At 32.4% G+C, this 21,128-nt stretch overlaps 1 protein-coding gene across 17 annotated transcripts in view; it reads left to right on the top strand.

Annotated features, from left to right (window-relative positions):
* The window catches only part of satb1b (SATB homeobox 1b), a 208,221-nt gene that overhangs the window by 19,048 nt on the left and 168,045 nt on the right, over positions 1 to 21,128 (top strand). The window lies entirely within an intron of this gene.

Raw genomic sequence — 21,128 nt, 5'->3', positions numbered from 1 at the left:
CATTATACAACGTATATGTCCCTGTAAACCACATAATCCTGCACACATACACACACACTAAGTCATACTTATGTCATTATGTAACTTATGTCCCCGTAAACCACATAAATGTACACACACACAGACACACTAAGTCATACTCATGTCATTATACAACTTATATGTCCCTGTAAACCACATAATCCTGCACACAGACACACACACTAAGTCATACTTATGTCATTATATAACTTATGTCCCTATAAGCCACATAAATCTACACACAAACACACACATAGACACACTAAGTCATACCCATGTCATTATACAACGTATATGTCCCTGTAAACCACATAAAACTGCACACATACAAACACACACACACTGAGTCATACTTATGTCATTATATAACTTATCTCCCTGTAAACCACATAAATCTACACACAAACAAACACACTAACTCATACTCATGTCATTATATAACTTGTGTAAACCACATAAATCTACACACACACAGACACACTAACTCATACTCATGTCATTATATAACTTGTGTAAACCACATAAATCTACACACACACACACACAGACACACTAAGTCATACCCATGTCATTATATAACTTGTGTCCCTGTAAACCACATATATCTACACACACACACACACACACACACAGACACACTAAGTCATACCCATGTCGTTATACAACTTATCCTGTATGTCCCTGTAAACCAAATAAACCTTCTCACTCACGCACACACAAATGACTTTCTGTCGGCCCATAATTACCGCTGGTTCGCTGGCCCTTTTGGATAGCGGTTATGGTGACATAATTCATTAGTGTTTGCCCAAAGAAATGATTTGAAATCTTTAAAGTGCTCCTTCAAGCATAATAGCTATTAAGCAGGCCACACGCAAGACTGAAGTGTTAAACGGTGTGTTGAAGTCAGTCGGGGTCTTAGAGATGATAAATCTGAATTATAGTTAATATACCGCACCAGTCGTATTGTTTTTTTTTTTTTTAAATCAAATGTCGCTGCTGACACAGAAATCTGCACGGATGCACGGCACAAAATGCACAACGCCCACAAACAACACTTCACTTTCACAACTCTGAGAGGTTAGTGCTTCTCTTCTGCCTCAGAACACAAATTTGATTACTAACAACATGTTTTGTACACCTGCAACCCACATACAAACAATAGTCACGGGGTGCAAATGCCCTTATTTGATTAAGAACAGTTGAAAAGTTTGCACTTTTTTAAAAGTAGATTTTTTTTTCTCCCCTTCAGTTGTTATATGCAATCTACACTTTGTGTTGTTTGTGTTCGTGACTTAATTTGTTCGAACCGCACGTTATATTTGTGACAAAGCCTTCTGGTAACAATATGTTTTTCCTCAATGCTGCGGTGAGGTATTTTTATCGTTTATGAGCTGAGGTGCAAATGAATAAAAAAGCAGACAACTGTGAAACATGATCACGTGACAGACCGAGCAGGTGAATAATATGCAGACTGATTTTTTATTATTTTATTTTTTATTGTCATTCATAATTTAAATAAAATGTCTATTTAGTGGTTTAAAAAAATAAAACATGTATAATATATTAAATAAATATAATTGTTTCAATGTTTAAACTGATACAAGATATATGTATAATTATACTAATTATATTTAAATGAACAAAAAGTATAAATCTAGTGGAGATGTATTGATGCATGATTTGTTTTTTAATTCATGTCTACCTATATATATATATATATATATATATATATATATATATATATATATATATATATATATATATATATATATATATTATTTTTTAAATATCTAAATATGTGTAGTCTCAAAAGAAAAAAATATTTTATGCAAGTTATAATTTATGTGAACCATGCAGCCATAATTATAATAGCATTAAAGCTACTACTTTTATTTTAGTATAAAAGTAAGAATGATGATTATAATGACAATATTGATTATGATATGTGATATTATTATTATTATTATTATTATTATTATCATTATTATTATCAAAATACCGTTTTACTTATGAATATAAGAATTTTAATAACATTACTAATGCATTATTATTATTATTATTATTATTATTATTATTATTATTATTATTATTATTATTATTATTATGAAGTATTATTTCCATCATAACATTGTAATAAACATGTCAACATTTCATATACATTTTATTAAAACATCAAATAATAATAAAATAATAACATCAACAATGTGGTGAGGTGCAAATAAATAAATAAGCAGACTACTGTGATGCATGATCACGTGACAAACTAAGCAGATTCATTATTTTTATTTTTTATTTTATTTGAATAAAATTACCATTTAAAAATATTACGTCTGATACTGTATGATGTATTTATCAATATCAATGTTTCATTGTTTAAACTAAGATGATATATGTATAGTTTTTATATTTAAACAATTTTAAATATATAATTCTTACTGAGATATATGGTTGCACATTATAACTATTATTATTATTATTATTATTATTATTATTATTATTATTATTATTATTATTATTATTATTATCACAAATATGTCTAAGTATTGTTATTATTATTATCATTATCATTATTAATAGTATTTTGTATTATTATTATTATTATTATTATCTAATAATATTTTAATAATGAAATATGCTGACATGATAATTACAATGTTATTATGTTATCACATATTTAATATGTACAAAAATAGATTATGTAATATAGTAACAGTATTAATAATATCTAATAAATAATCACCAAATATAACTGACCAACAATTAATATATTGTTAAGCAGTAATATATATATCCCAGTATTGTATGTGTGCAGTTTATATATATATATATATAAAATAATATTAAATAAGATTAAGTATTAAGATTAAATTAAGATTAAATTAAGATTTTATATATATATATATATATATATATATATATATATATATATATATATATATATATATATATATATATATATATATATAATCTTAATTTAATCTTAATTTAATCTTAATACTTAATCTTATTTAATATTATTTTAATCGTTATCAAAATAAAAATGTAATAATAGTATTAGTTATTATTATAATTATTATTATTATTATTATTATTATTATTATTATTATTATTATTATTATTATTAATAATAATAATAATAATAATTATTATTAATATTATTATTATACATATAAATAATAACCAAAATTATCTACAAAAATTGTATTATCACTAATAAAATTAATTATAGTAAGTATTATATTTTGTTTTCTAATAAATAAAATAATATATGAAACAATAATTGATACAACAATATTACAAAAGGATAAATTAATTAAACTAAAATAAAACGAATATGACTTTAGTTATAATATTTATGATACAATAATTAATACAACAACATTATTAAAAATGTCAATTGATCAAATATACATTTAAAATAACATATTTTATATATTTTTTATTTTATTAAAATTAATATGTCAGTGTTTTATTTATTATCATCATACAAAAGCCTCTGGTGATTTCAGGCCAGTTTTGCACCTAATCTGGATTTCTGAGGACTGAATTTGCTTGAAAGGCTGATGTGGTCTAATAGCTGTTCCCGCCGGTGAGCCTCTTTTGTGTCATTGTTCACGTGGGCCGAGCCGCAGCACATGCACCCCATTCAGCCCTTGCTCTGCTCTTTGTGCGTCTCCTTTTGAACCAAACAGCAGGAATTATTAGAGGCTTTAACACGTCGAGGGTCCCATAAGCCTCTTCCTGAACCCGAGCGGCCCTTCCTTATCCTGGGTTTAAAAAAAACATTGAAACCTGGTCTTAACATTATCATCCGTCTGCATCAAACGCTCAGCTGATCGTGTAGATTTATAGTGAATAATAAAGCAATGGAGAGAAGGAGAATACACATTTCAAACTGTTATCACAGCATTTTCTGAAATTTATTGCTGATAATGATATCAATGGATGTGCTGAAAGACAAGTAGGCGGTACGGTGGCTAAGTGGTTAGTTTTGTCACCTGATAGCAAGTAGGTTGCTGGATTGAGTACCAGCTGGGCCAGTTGACATTTCTGTATGGAGTTTGCATGTTCTCCCTGTGTTGGCGTGGGTTTCTTCTGGGTGCTCCGGTTTCCCCCACAGTAAAAGACATGTGGTACAGGTTTATTGAATAAACTAAGTTGGCCATAGTGTATGAGTGAGAGTATAAATGAGTGTGTATGGGTGTTTCCCAGTATTGGGTTGCAACTGGAAGGCCATCTGCGGTGTAAAACATTCATTTATTCAATTTAATCCCTTTATTACTCAGGGGTTGCCACAGTGGAATGAACTTATCCAGCATGTGTTTTACACAGCGGATGCCCTTCCAGCCACAACCAAGCGCTGTGAAACACCCATATACACTCATTAACATTATGGACAACTTGGCTTACCCAATTTACCCCTATCGCTTGTCTTTGGACTTGTGGGAGAAACCGGTACACCCGAAGGAAACCCACCTGAACATGGGACTGGGGCTTGAACCAGCAACCTTCTTGCTGTCTTAAACATATGCTGAAATAGTTGGTGGTTCATTCTGCTGTGGCAACCTCTGAAGCAGAGACTAGGCCGAAGGAAAATGAATGAATTAAAGACGAATTAAAATCCCCCCAGTATCTACAGAATACACAAGTATACAAATGCGGGAGTCAAACTTTCACGATAGATAAAACTAACTAATTTCAGTGGATGAACTCATTTACTTTAATTATTTACCTTTAATAATTTACCATGTTTACTTTATCATTTATTCATTCATTTTCTTGTCGGCTTAGTCCCTTTATTAATCTGGGGTCGCCACAACGGAATAAACCGCCAACTTATCCAGCAAGTTTTTACGCAGCGGATGCTCCTTCCAGCCCCAACCCATCTATGGGAAACATCCACACACACGTTCACACACACTACGGACAATTTAGCCTACCCAATTCACCTGTACCGCATGTCTTTGGACTGTGGGGGAAACCGGAGCACCCAGAGGAAACCACGCGAACGCAGGGAGAACATGCAAACTCCACACAGAAACACCAACTGAGCCGAGGATCGAACCATCTTCAATCTTCAATCTTGCTGTGAGGCGAACGTGCTACCCACTGCGCCACTGCCTCGCCCGTTTACTTTATTATTTATCTTAAAAATAAAAAGTATGAGCTAGCTACAAAAAAATACATTTTACTTTTAGATTTCCAGCAGACTTTAAGACACAATGAGGCAGAAATGCATTGCAATACACTGTGAAAAAAAATGTTGCTGACTTAATTTATTTAGTTGAATCAAATGAACTTTTCTTGTTATCTCAACTTACATAAATTAAACTGACTAAGAATATTAACCAGTTGGCATTACTGTTTGGAGTTTGCATGTTCTCCTCGTGTTGGCGTTGGTTTCCGGTTTCCCCCACAGTTCAAACACATGCACTATAGGGGAATTGAAGAAATTAAATTGGCCATAGTGTGTGTGTGTGTGTGTGTGTGTGTGTGTGTGTGTGTGTGTGTGTGTGTGTGTGTGTGTGTGTGTGTGTGTGTGAATGTGAGTGTATGGATGTTTCCTAGTACTGGGTTGCAGCTGGAATGACATCCAATGTGTAAAACATATGCTCAATTTGACGGTCCATTCCGTTGTGGCAACCCATGATGAATAAAGGGACTAAACCGAAGAAAAAATAATGAATGCATGAATTATTTCTTCCTCTCTCTGTCAGATGAAACTCCTTCTGGTCATAAAAAAAGTAATTTAAGTATTTGCATGTGTTTGAAGTGAAGTTTAAATAATAATGAAGTGAGTAAGGGTATGTCAGGAAATCTCGTGTGCTATTGTAGTTTCTCTGACAGACTTTTATGTTCAATTTTAAATAGTACAGCTCTAAACATCCAGTTCCAGGTGGAACAGGAAAATTTATTGTAAATTTTATTATTATTGTTCATAAGTCTAATTCTTATAAGCTGAATTTTCCCCCATATCTGCTTAAATGGATAGTTCACCCAAAAATGAACATGTTTAAAACAGTCAGTGTTTACATGTCTTGGGGGTAAAAAGCATAAAGGTTTGGAGTAAAAAGTCAATAATATATTATATTATAAATATATTATATAAATATATTATATTAATATATTATAAATATAAATTTCTTTGGGTGAACAATTTTTAAAATATGTTTATTGTTGTTATAGTGACTTGTGAAATATTGTTTCCGGGTCCAATGCTCTGTAGTCATTTGAATTGAGCAAACTCAATGATCATTTATGAGCACTGTTTACTCATATCACACATTAATGCAAATCTTCAGCACAGTCATAGCGTTCAGATCCTGCTGCATCCCAGACTGCAGTATTTACCTATTCAAATCACTGTCTGACCATGTGAGGTTAAGCATGGATACAAACATTATGATCATTATTTTACATAGTATTACAGCACACTGTGAGTGTATATCAGTTTTATTTTGGTGTTTTCTTTTGGCATCTCATAGAACTTCTGGACACTGAAAATGAGACATGACATGTCAGATTTAACAGTGAGACCCATATCATGTTTTATTTCTGATTTTATATAATAATAATAATAATAATAATAATAATAACAATAATAATAATTAATAATAATAATGCAACTATAGTATATTAAAATAACAATCATAGTCATTTAATATTTTTAATAATTGTCAATATTTATAATTGTTTATATATGTATGTATTTTTTATGTAACAAATTTTTATTTTATTTTTTAATCATTATTTAATCATTTATTAAATTTATTATTATTTTTTTTAATTATCAGTGCACTAATAATGTTAAAATGATGTAAATTAATACAATGGTCATATGTTATTATTTATTATCAATTGCAAATGATAAAATTTCAGCCTAATAAAGAGCCAAATTAGTATTCATTTAGTAATAAAAAATAGTAAAGTAAATAATGATAATAATAATAAAGCTATATAATAATAACAATAACAATAATAATATAGAGTCAATCTACTATAATAATGTATCAACTTGTTAACATAAATTAATATTAAATAATTGTCTATAATACTCATTATAATTTGTTAATTATTATTAATTTATATTTTGATTAATAATACAATATTGTACATTTTATTATATTTGATTGTTTTATTTTTCATCATCACACAGATATTATGTATTTTATAATACAACAACAATAGCAAATTAACAATAAAATATAAACACATAATAAAATTGTACTATTAATAATTATCATAATGTTAATTTTCATGAGACATGTAAAATCATATTTAACCATCGACAAGGAGAGCCATATTATCTTTTATTTCTGATCTTTACTGAAGTTATGTTATATAGTAGTAATTAATACTACTAATAATAACAATAATACAACTAAAGTAATATCAAATTAATAATCAAACAAACATGGTCATATAATATTTTTAATAATTGCTATTGTCAATAATTATGATTGTTTATGGATGAATGTATTTTTATGTAAAGGATTTATATAATTGTGTCATCATTTATTTATTTATTTATTAAGTTTATTTATTTAAAATAATAATAATTATTAGTGCACTAATAATTTGTTAATAATATAATCAAAATAATGTTAATTAATACAAATGTTATTATTTAATATCATTTAAAATGTCATCATTAGTCCATCATTTTGGTAGGTTAATGTGACATCAGATTCAAGCAGAAATAGCAAACCATATTGAATCATATTTTATCCATTCCTAGTAAAGTTCCATATTATTATTTATTTAATAATAATAAATAGTAAAGTAAATAATAATAATAATATTAAAACTATATAATAATAATGATGATAATAATAATAATATAGCATAAATATACTACAATAATATTATTAACTTGTAAAAATATAAATTCAAATTAAAGAATCAATAAAAAATATTATAATTAGTTAATTACTATTAATTTATATTTCGATTAATATTTTATTCTTATTATAATATAGATTTTTTATATTTGATTGTTTCATTTTTCATCATCACATAGATATTATGTATTTTATAATACAAAAATAATAGCAAATAAAACAATATATATTAATCCATAATAAAATTATATTACTGAGAGTTATTATAATTATTGTTAATTATTATTCATTTTAATTTTGCTTAATATTTTATTGTATGCATGCATTTATAATTAGTTGTTTTATTTTTTATCATACAATAATTATCTAATATAAATTAATACAAACCTTATTTAAATAAAAATAATATATATAAATATAAATATATAAATAATCATTAATTAAATGTATTGTCATTATTTTAGTTCTGTCAGTATATGTGATATCAGGCTTTACAAATGGACATTACAAATGATATCTCCCGCATCCCTAAAGGACAGCAATATTCCCATGAAAAGCAGTGTTTAGGGAATTCCAGGGGTGGTAGTTGTTAATTTTGGGATTGATGGTGGTTTTCCAACTGGGGGAGGAGAAAGCGATGCCGGCGCACCACACCTCAGTCTCGGGTCCCGCCGATTTGGGGAGCGTGTGAAATCCGTGGCACCTCTCCTGCATTCCTGGCTGAATCGCTGCCATATCTGTGATGGACTGAGGCAGAAGAGCAGGCAGCCGGGGATGAATACGGCTTAATCTTTACACAGGCCACATGTGTGCGCTTGATAACATGGATGCTTTCTTCCTGCGCTGGGTTATTCTCATCCGGCTGCCAGGTTGCTGCCTCGAACAGCCGTGTTTCGCTGCGATATTTAGCTTGCACCAGAAAAGAACGATGGCACCTCCTAAGGAGGGGGTTAATGCATGTTTTTGGAATTGAAGGCAAAAATTGCTGTAATTCCTGACACATTTCGAGAGACAGATACGGCGCCTTTTTGCTGCAGACAATATGTAAAGGCAACTATAAATGGGTGGCTCGCTCCTCACAGGCTGATTTTTGATTTTTTTTTTTTGTGATAGAGATGAGATGAGGTTATTTTGGGGCAGAGTCAGTTTCGTAGTTTATATTCGTAGGGGTGTGCAATGTTAAAACTTAATATTTTTTATTTCTAATTTGAATTAAGCAACATTTTGCAGAGTGTGTTTTTGTGCTTAGCTGGTTTAGACCTTCGATGGATAAATAAACACAACTCACCAGTAGATGGCAGCAAATTCCAGTCTTTCATTCAAGCAACTCATTCAAGAAGGCTGGTTCATTCAGAAGCTATTTTTGTGCAGAGTTAGTTTCATGAGTTCATTTTCGTAGGGCTGTGGGATATTGACAAAGTTGTTATCTTAATATTTTCATTTCTGATACTAGTTAAGCAATATATGTGTGTTCTTGTGCTTGGCTGGTTTAGGCCTGTCATGGATAAATAAATGTAACTCGCCTGTATGTGTCGGCAAGCTCCAGTTTTCATAAGTGATTCATTCAAGAAGGCTGATTCAGAAGCATTTTTTGGGTAGAAACAGTTTCTTGACTTCATGTTCGTAGGGATGTACGATATTTATGAATATGATATCCTAATATTTTTATTTCTGATACTAATTAAACAATATTTTGCAGAGTCGGTTGCTGTGCTTGGCTGGTTTAGACCTGTGATGGATAAATAAACATAACTCACCAGTAGATGGCAGCAAATTCCAGTCTTTCATTCAAGCAACTCATTCAAGAAGGCTGGTTCATTCAGAAGCTTTTTTGAGCAGAGTCAGTTTCATGAGTTCATTTTCGTAGGGCTGTGGGATATTGACAAATTTGTTATCTTAATATTTTAATTTCTGATACTAGTTAAGCAATATTTTGCATAGCGTTTTTATGTGCTTGGCTGTTTAAGGCCTGTGATTGATAAATAAATATAACTCAGCAGTAGGTGTGGGCAAGTCCAGTCTTCAGGTTAACCCAAGTGATTCATTCTAGAAGGTGGTTTCATTCATAAGCATTTTCTGGGCAGAGTCAATTTCTTTAGTTCATATTCAAAGGGGTGCGCGATATTGACATATATGTTATTTCAATATTTTTATTTCTGATACTAATTAAGCAATATTTTGCAGCGTGTGTTCTCGTGCTCAGCTGGTTTAGGCCTATCATGAATAAATAAATATAACTCGCCAGTTGGTGGCGGTGAAATCCAGTCTGTATGAGTGATTCATCGAGTTGTTCATTCAGGCAATTCCTTCATGAAGGCAGATTCATACAGAAACAACTTTGGGCTGAGTCATTTCCTTGAGTTTTCTTTTATAGGGGTGTGGGATATTAACACATGTTTTTTTATTTATTAATCTTTTTCTGATAATTAAACTATATTTTGCAGAGTGTGTTCTTGTACTTGGCTGGTTTAGGCTTGTCATGGATAAATAAATACAACATGCCAGTAGGTGGCGGCAAATCACAGACTTTATGCGGATGGGTGATTCATTGAGTTGTTCATTCAAGAAGGCAGCTTCATTCAGAAGTTGTTTTTGGGCAGAGTTGGTTTCATGAGTTCATATTTAAAGTGGTGATTGGGATATTTATTTCAGATATTAATTAAGTGATATTTTGCGTCTTGTAGTTTTGTGCTTGGCTGGTTTGAGCTTGTCATGGGTACATAAATATTACCCGCCAGTAGGTGGTGGCAAAGTCCAGTCTTTATAAGTGATTCATTGAACTGTTCATTCAAGCAGTTCAGCTGTCATTTGTGTAATTGTGTTCTGAATACAATACCATTCAGTAATGTTATATATTTATGCCACCAGCTATTATGCATCTCATTAATTTATGAGGGAATCTGCTATTTGTATGAATCGATTGAACCAGTGGTTTAATTGCCTATTCAAAAAGAGAAATGTTTACCTGCCCAGTTTGAACGAATCAAATGAATGAATTCATGACTGAAATGACTCGTTAAGTAAAATGTTACGTTTGCTAGACGCAGTTTAGGATTCATATATATACATGAATCAATGAATGAATAGTTGAAGAGTTCAGATGCAAAACTCTCTAAATCCATCAGACCTCTTTTCTTGTAAATGAGCATTTTCTATCCGGCTCCTCTGATTAGGTTTAGAAGTTTAATTTCATACATAATGAAAATGTTATAAGCTGGTAAATAAAATAACTTTTTTTTGTAAATGTCACTTTAGACAATTCTTTGGTTTTTTTAACAAGGTAGATTTTCTTTTGCGTAAAAAACTTGTGCTTATATAAAATTGAAAATACACAAATTTGTTTAGTGAGTTGTGGAGAGGGGTCTGGCTGCAGACTTGGTGCAATGCAATCTGAGCCCCATCCAATGCTTTTTAATGTGCTCACCTGACCCCACCCCTAACCCTACCCGTCACAGTAACGTCACTCACTCCATTAAGTGCATTGTGTCTGACATTGCATCGCTGAGTGATGCAATCTCAGCTTGCATCATAAAGGCTGCATCCAGATATTATTGAAGTGGTGGTTCAATCCACTATGGTGACCCCTGATAAATAATGGATTAAGCTGAAGGAAAATAAATGAATGAAATCTGTCAAGTAAGTGAATGAAGTCAATAACATTAACATTGACATTAATAAAATCTTAACAATCTTTTGTCTTTTCCGATATTTGATTTAATGTAAGTAGAATGTAAACACTGTTGCCTTGTAAGTTTCAAATAATGTAAACATTGTGATCATTTTTTTTAAGTGTGTAAACATTAAAATTAAACTAATAAAAACATTCCCCCTGCCCACAGCTATCATAACATGCTATGTGCAAAATGCAAATACTTTAAAAATATTATCAATTCAAATGTTTTGGTGTACTGCAAGTAGAACAGAGCAACTATTGAGAAACATCAATATCCGTGCAATGTCCATTTAAATAAAAAGCTGATCAGACACATGCTATAAAGTTATATAGGCCTACATAATATATAGTTTTATATATTATATTCATATTCATCAAAAAAAAAAAACAAAGTAGGCTACTTTGCAAAAAGGGGATGTCTCTCAGACACTTTTAGCAGCTGTCATTCATTAGGTGCTTCCCAAATCGCATACGTTTGCACTATTCTACGCCATTTTGTAGTAGAAATAGTGTAAGTAGTGCATTCACACTGAAAACTTAAAAAAATAATAAGTGCACTTTAATTACCCGGATGATGCACTTATTCAACCGTTAAAATGAAGTGTGTAATGATGGACACTTCACGCACTCAATGACCGCAGCTTTGCTCATGTAGCGGAAGGGGCGGAGCTATCGACTGGACATCTTAGATAACTATTTATTTTGGACAGTGAAAGCAAAATTCTCCTATGAGAGTGATTATAGCGCCTCCCCATGGTGAATGCGGTTATACTCACGGGTGGTATTATTTGGTACTTTGATCATTTATTTCACTGATTTGGCAACCGTCAAACGTCATCAGGGAAACAATTTAAATTTCAGTTTAGTAAAAAAAACATTAGAGTTCCATTTGGGATGACATTACCAAGATATACTACGCTGTTGAGTGTTTAAGTACATAAGTGCATAGTGTATAGTGTACCATTTGGGACGACGCAGCTATTCATCCATTCATTGATCAAGGTCTTGATCATCTCTTTTTCGTCTCTTCTATTTATATCATGTCAGCATTCATGTAAAAAAGAACAACGTCTTGTTTAACATTTGCCTTTCATGAAATGAAGTTGATGTAAAGTGTAATGTCGTTTAATGTAAAGTAAATCGTACTCATTCAAAGTAGCGTTCATGCGCAAGAAAAAAAAAGACGTAATGAATGCATGCTACACTTCTGAAATTGATTTCTTCTTATAATGTACAGAGATGGGTGAGGCAATGGCGCAGTAGGTAGTGCTGTCGCCTCACAGCAAGAAGGTCGCTGGTTCGAACCTCAGTTGGCGTTTCTGTGTGGAGTTTGTATGTTCTCCCTGCCTTCGCGTGGGTTTCCTCCAGGTGCTTCAGTTTCCCCCACAGTCCAAAGACATGCGGTACAGGTGAATTGGGTAGGCTAAATTGTCCGTAGTGTATAAGTGTGTGAATGTGTGTGTGGATGTTTTCCAGAGATGGGTTGCGGCTGGAAGGGCATTCTGCTGTGGCGACCCCGGATTAATAAAGGGACTAAGCCGACAAGAATGAATGAATGAATAATGTACAGAGTTTTAAAGGGCCATGAAACCCCCTTGTTTCAGCAGGGTGTTTTCACACCTCTACTTTGGAAAAAGTCAGAAAAGTGGGCGTGTCCAGCTCTGTTTAGGGGGGAGTGTCGGAGGAAGAAAAGAGGCTTGGTGTGGGAGTGTCTATTTGGGCGCGCTGAATTTCAGAGTCAAAACACACAACCACAGCGGACAATGTGACTGTGTTTACATAGACATCTGTTGTTGAATTATTTGCCAGATTATTAAATGGTGGACTTTAACTGCAGTTTGGCTCTTTCATTCAGGGAATTCATTCATGTCCCTCCCGACAAACGAGATATTTGATTCGAGGATCTGCTCTAAGCGTGTATTTTTCATGCAATGTTTGATACCGCACGGCGGATGAGAGAAAACTCAGCATTTCCCGGAAACTTAGATGCACTCGGCAGGTAGCATCAGAAAGCCGCGTGTGTTATTCCGGTCACAAAATCCAACACGAGGTTATAGTTTGGTTGTAACTGTTAGTGCTAACTTATTTACACTCGGTGCAATAGTTTGTTTGATACGAATAAAATACGAACTGAATAAACAAAGAGCACTGGTCGCTCACTTACCAAATCTGTAGAGACAGGACAATCACCAGCAACTAGAGCCGCGTCTTTATTTAGAGAATACTACAAGCGAATCCGGATCTCAGCGTTTGCAGATGAGAACAGCTCTCAGGTAAACAATGTTCCTCCTTAGACACGTAAGTTATTGTTGTCGAGCGTCGTGTACACTATTAATCCACGCGTGAGTCTGCGCTCTCACAGAGAGAAAATGAAAACAAAACTTAACTGCAGCAAACTATAAAAGTAACACTTCACGCTTGTTTTGCCAACACAACGTGGCGTCTCTGTCCTGTAAACACTGTGACAGTAATAAATATTAATGAAGTTGCACAATAGAGCGCGCTGATTGGTTTGAACTAAGCCTTACTCATGCATTAATGCAACACACTGTAAAACGTAATAAGACTCACTCTGTTACAGACGTCCAGTCTGCACGCTGGAATACACGCTATTATGTCATGGCAGCTTCAAAAGTTAATTTCAAACCGGAAGTTCGAATTTGCTTAAAATAACGCCAAAACAACCAATTTACACTTTTTAGTGAAATATAGGTGTCCTAATAGTGTTTTTAGCAGTGTGGGACACATATACGACTGTCAACAGCTCAAACACATGTGTTTTGGTGTTTCGTGACCCTTTAAGGTAAGGGACATTTTCGATTGCTACTCAATGACAGTCGGACAGGCTCGTAAAGTAGGCTCAGGCTCTATTTTAATGATCCAGGCGTAAAGTTCAAAGCGCAGGGCACACAGTGCTTTGGGCCACAGTGCATGGTCTAACAGGGTTGAGCTTATTCTCTTAATGAGTTATAGGCATGTTTTGAGAATAAACCAATCAGAGTCTCATCTCCCATTCCCTTTAACAGTCTCATAGCTCATTTGCTATTTACGTGCCAGACTTTGTAAGTGGAAAAACTGAACGCTTCACTAGTGAGAAAACAGTTAAACAGAGCATCTACAGCGCGAGGATAAGAGAATGAGCCTCCTCATTTTTACTTTTACTTTCACTTTCACTCTCGTGGATAAGGAAACGTGTTGTACGCACAGACATCCATTAACCCATAAATAATTACAACAGACATCCATAAAAAAATAATTTTGTTTGTTAAGCGCAAAGATGGGCGAGGCAGTGGCGCAGTAGGTAGTGCTGTCGCCTCACAGCAAGAAGGTCGCTGGGTCGCTGGTTCGAACCTCAGCTCAGTTGGCGTTTCTGTGTGGAGTTTGCATGTTCTCCCTGCCTTTGCGTGGGTTTCCTCCGGGTGCTCCGGTTTCCCTCACAGTCCAAAGACATGCGGTACAGGTGAATTGGGTAGGCTAAATTGTCCGTAGTGTATGAGTGTGTGTGTGAATGTGTGTGTGGATGTTTTCCAGAGATGGGTTGCGGCTGGAAGGGCATCCGCTGCGTAAAAACTTGCTGGATAAGTTGGCGGTGTGGCGACCCCGGATTAATAAAGGGACTAAGCCGACAAGAAAATGAATGAATGAATGAAGCACAAAGATTTGTTTCAAAACTATTTCTAATTTCACTTCTAATTTCCAGCAAAGGAATAAATGAACAATAACAACGAAGTGTGTTCAAAAACCTGAGCTATATCTAAATACACATGCTGTGCCCCATATGGTCTAAAACCTGACAGGTGAGCAAATCTAAGCTTGTTTTAATAAAACAAATATAAATATGCATATAATAAATAATACTGCTAATAAAAATAACAATATACAAAAGCAAGCTGTCATGAATAAACTGAAAAAGCCCCCCGAGATGAAGGCATGGAGGCAGTGGTTTTTATATTTATGTCGGCTAGAAAATAATAACTTTTATAATATTTTAATCCTTTAATTATTATTCATTTGTAAAGATATTTGCATATTGCTGTACATCCTGTGTGTATTAAGCAATGTGTAAGTGAGGCGCACAACTAACGCGCTCTGTGCTGGACTTTAGACCTCCTCCTCTCATTGAGCGGTCTATTTTAGATCCTCAAAATAGCAACGCACCAGCAATGCGCCTTAACACACCTTCTTTTTTAGACCAGAACGCCTGTGGGCGCACATATGAGTGCAAATGCATTAGCTATTTAAACAGCGTGCTGCAAAACGTCAAAACGACTCTTGCGTCGAAGTTGAAACTAGCAAACAACAATTGCATCGCATTGCGCCGGGTGTATGATAGGTCCCTAAATCTGAAGAGGACTAAAACAGTCTCCTCATAAAAGCCGGCGTATCAGCGCGCTCCTACATTGAAGATTCAATTCTTGCCTTCTGATTTGTCCTCAGAATATAGCTGCTTTTGCTGTTAAAGGCAAGTGGCGTTTAGATGCTTTTGCTTACAAACTGTTATTTCTGAATGAGCTGACGCTGCGATTTACATGATTTGAAGCTAAATGATCTGTTGATTGACCACTTTCAATTTTAAGAGCACTTTTTCTTTGTGGGAGGGTTTAATATGCAAATGCAACATGTTATTACTAAGGATATTTAATCGTCACATGTACAGTCAGTACTTCTTTCAAATCTTTAAATGACAGATCTACTAAGAACAAAAAGCTGTACTGAAGTTTTATTCACCCCTGTAACATTCTCGATAATGTTAGCTCACATTTTACATATACATGATATACGTATTGCACATATTTATGCCTTCAATATGGTTTCATCTACTTTTTGTCCCCCTGTTGTTGTCTTTTTTTCTTCTTCTAAGGATTACTGAAACATTCATTGTGATTGCATTACCATAAATGATTCTATAGCATGTGGGTGTGCAATTATGGCCGGTGTTTGTGTGGCCTTCAGCCTTGAGTTTGGTTGAAGCGCAGGTGTAGAGCTCCACTAGTTTAATGAGCAGACACGACTCCTCTCCTCTCACAACCACAACTGCCTCAATTAAAAAACACTGGAAATTAGCACCAAATTAATAGACTCACACTAATTGAATCTATCAGATGCAGTGGGTTGTATATCTGCTACACAACATGTTTGGGCGGCTAACAAAGACCAAGCCAGTCAGATATCTATCTATCTATCTATCTATCTATCTATCTATCTATCTATCTATCTATCTATCTATCTATCTATCTATCTATCTATCTATCTATCTATCTATCTGTCTGTCTGTCTGTCTGTCTGTCTGTCTGTCTGTCTGTCTGTCTGTCTGTCTGTCTGTCTGTCTGTCTGTCTGTCTGTCTGTCTGTCTGTCTGTCTGTCTGTCTGTCTGTCTGTCTGTCTGTCTGTTCTTTCATTTATTAATTTTTGAATGTTTTAATTGTTTACTTTTTTGGTTTGTTTGTGTATTTATCCATCCGTCCATCTCTCCTTCTGTCTATTTGTTCATTCGTTCATTCATTCATTCATTCATTCATTCATTCATTCATTCATTCATTCATTCATTCATTCATTCATTCATTCATTCATTCATTCATTCAATCATTCATTCATTCATTCATTCATTCATTCATTCATTCATTCATCTGCATGTGACATGTATTTGTCTTTTGAAAGTATTTGTGTTCTGTTTTGCTTTATATACTTATTGATCCATCCATCCATCCATCCATCCATCCATCCATCCATCCACCTATTTGTCCATCTGTCTATTAATTAATTAATTAATTAATTCATTCATTCATTCATTCATTCATTCATTCATTCATTCATTCATTCATTCATTCATCTGCATGTTTCATGCATTTATGTCTTTTTGAAAGGTTATTTATTTATGTGTTTGATTATTTATCTGCTTGTCCGTCTGTCTGTTCATTTATTCATTCATTTATTCATCTTCGTGCTCTATCTATTTTTTTGTTTTTTAGAATATTTTAATTGTGTACTGTTTTGATTTATTTTTATTTGCCCATTCCTTTTTCTGTCTGTCCTTCTATCTGTCTGTTCATTCGTTCGTTCATTCATTCATTCATTCATTCATTCATTCATTCATTCATTCATATGCATGCTTTATGTATTTATGCATTTTTGAATGTTTTAATTGTGTACGGTTTTCGTTTATTTTTCATTTGTCCAATAGTCCCTTCTTTCTTTCTTTCTTTCTTTCTTTCTTTCTTTCTTTCTTTCTTTCTTTCTTTCTTTCTTTCTTTCTTTCTTTCTTTCTTTCTTTCTTTCTTTCTTTCTTCTGCATGCTCAATATGTATTTAATAATTACATATTATTAATATATAATATAATGTTTTATTATTCATTCATTCATTCATTTTTTCAATCATCCGTATGTTTCATGTATTTTTGTGTTTTAGAATATTTTAATTGTGTACTGTTTTTTTATTGGTTTGTTTATTTATTTGTCCATCTGTCCATTCATTCATTCATTCATTCATTCATTCATTCATTCATTCATTCATTCATTCATTCATTTATTCAGTCATTCATTCATTCATTCATTCATCCATCCATTTAATCATGCATTCATTCATGCATCTGTATTTTTGAATGTTTTAATTGTGTACGGTTTTGGTTTGATTTATTTATTTATCTGTCCATCCATCCCTTCTGTCATTTAATTAATTAATTAATTAATTAATTAATTAATTAATTAATTAATTAATTAATTAATTAATTAATTCATTCATTCATTCATTCATTCATTGATCTGCATGCTCCATGTAGGTATGTGTTTTTGCATGTTTTAATTGTGTACTGTTTTGATTTATTTGTTTATTTGTCCGTCAGTCGCTTCGGTCATTTATTTATTCATTCGTCTATTCATTCATTCTTTCATCTGCGTCTTCTATGTATTTATGAATGTTTTAATTTTCTTTCATTCATTCATTCATTCATTCATTCATTCATTCATTTGCTGTTTGTATGTATTTATGTATTATTGAATGTTTTCATTTTTATTCATTCATTCATTTGCATTGGCAATGTATTTATGTATTTTTAAATGTTGTTGTTTTTATTATATTCTTTTGGTTTATCTCATTTATTTACATGCTTATTTGTATCTTTGTATCATGTTTATCTAATCATTGATTATGAAAATGAAGAATGCGCCTGTGGTTTCTTTCATACATTTTATTTATATTCTTTGTTTATTTACATGCTTTAGTCTGCATTTGTCTGCTTTTGATTGATGTATTATTAATTTATTTGCATGCTTTATTATGTATCTGTCTGTATGGCTTATTTATTATATTAATTTTCATATTGTTATTTATTTATTTTTTGATCTCTCCTTAATTTAAGAAGGGAGAAGAGGTTTGTCAGTCTCTTTTGAGAGATTTTGCTGCGTGCGAACGATTTGTCGCAATGATTATTTTAGCACGTATTTCGCCTTTGCTCTTTGATGTAGCTGTCGCACAAAGACATCAGAAATCATGACATCTGTTTGGAAAGCACGTTGTTTGTTTGCAGTAATAATGCATCTGCATCTCCTTCACTCGCTCTTTAGTTCTTCAAGTAGATACAATTGTAATGTCAGACGCACCTCTAATTGAAAAGTTAATTATCTTTCTGAAGCCATCAGCTGTCACTAGCGAGGATCAGATACTGCTGTCCTCTCTGGGGACCCACGTTATTTTAGTCGTAATGGTTTGGGACCCTACATTTCGTCGCCTGTGAGCATTTGATCACTGAACAAACCATTTATAGCTCGCTATTTAATTGAAGTCAAATTAGCGTCACTATGCGCTGTGTTTCATTTCACGTAGGAATTGTTTTTTTAGACGTGGCTCCACTAACACAATCAAACTTTCCATTAGTCCACTTGTGTCTCTTGATGCCTTTGTTATTTTCTCATTACTCTGTATTTAAAAAAGTCCACTGCTCCCCAAAAAAGTCATGAGTTAAAAAGTGTGTTCACTATTATGCCACGTGAAGGCTTTACCTGGAAGTTTTTCTCAAAATTATAGTATCCACTAAACCTTTTGTGGCAGAAAATGGAGTGACTGACCTACAATAAAACTTTTCTTCAACAGGACATCTGAGGTTGTTAATCGATTATACAATAATGTTAATTCATTATTTCTTTCTTTTTCCTTCGGCTTAATTCCTTATTTATCAGGGGTCCCCACAGTGGAATGAACCGCCAACTATTCCAGCAAATGTGTTATGCAGTGGATGCCCACTCTCACATTCATTCACACTCATAGATTATAGCCATGTTTTTTTTTTTTTTTTTGGTTTGTTTTTGTTTTTTGTTAATTTTTTTGTTTTGTTGTTTTGTTTTGTTTGTTTTTTTTTGTTTTAGTTTATTTTAAATTTTTTGTTTTTTGTTGTGTTTCGTTTTGTTTTTGTTTGGCTTGTTTTTGCTTTGTTTTGTTTTGTAATATTTGTTTGTTTGTGTGTATGTTTGTTTTTGCATGTGTTTTGTTTGTTTGGTTGTTTATTCATTTGTGTTTTATTTATTTGTCATTTGTTTGTGTGTGTTTTGTTTTATTAATTTATCCCTTTATTTGTGTTTTGTTTATTTGTGTGTGTGTGTGGGAAGGTGGGGGGGTGGGAGAGGGTGTGTGTGTTTTGTTTGTTTGTGCATGTGTTTTGTTTGTTTGGTTGTTTATTCCTGTTATTTTCATTTATCATTTGTTTGTTTGTGTTTTTTTGTTTGTTTATTTATTTAATTGTGTTTGTTTGTTTGTTTGTTTGTTTGTGTATTTATTAGTGGTTTATTTCTTTATTTGTTTGTGTGTGTTTGTTTATGCATGTATTTTGTTTGTCTGTTTTTTATTTGTGTTTTATTTATTATTTGTTTGATTGTGTGTTTTGTTTGTTTGTTTATTTATTTATTTATTTGTGTTCAATTTATTAGTTTGTGTGTGTATTTGTTTATTTGTATGTGTTTGTTAGTGCATGTGCTTTGTTTGTTTGTTTATTTATTAATCATTTGTTTGTATTTGTTTTATTTTTTATTGATTTTTTGTGTTTTATTTATTTGTTTGTGCTTGTTTTTTGGTTTGGTTGTGTGTGTGTGTGTGTGTGTGTGTGTGTGTGTGTGTGTGTGTGTGTGTGTGTGTGTGTGTGTGTGTGTAAATAATATATGACAGAAATAATATTTGACTAGATATTTTTCAAGACACTTCTATACAGCTTAAAGTGACATTTAAAGGCTTAACTAGGTTAATTAAGTTAACTAGGCAGATTTGGGTAATTAGGCAAGTTATTGTATAACAATGGTTTGTTCTGTAGATTATATAAAAAAAAATATCTTAAAGGGGCTAATAATTTTGACCTTAAAATGGTGTTTAATAATTTAAAAACTGCTTTTATTCTAGCCGAAATAAAACAAATAAGAAAAAATAATAAATAAAAAATCATAAAAAAATGATCAACCATACTGTGAAAATGTCTTTGCTCTTTTAAACATCATTTGGGAAATAAAAAAAAATTATATATATATATATATATATATATATATATATATATATATATATATATATATATATATATATATATATATATATATATATATAATTAAATGACTTAAA

This window comes from Danio rerio, chromosome 16 (genome assembly GCF_052040795.2).
Source record: "Danio rerio strain M-AB ecotype USA chromosome 16, GRCz13ab, whole genome shotgun sequence".
Lineage (NCBI taxonomy): Eukaryota > Metazoa > Chordata > Actinopteri > Cypriniformes > Danionidae > Danio > Danio rerio.
The sequence above is the reverse complement of the archived record's forward strand: the minus strand, read 5'-3'. Positions and strand labels throughout refer to the sequence as shown.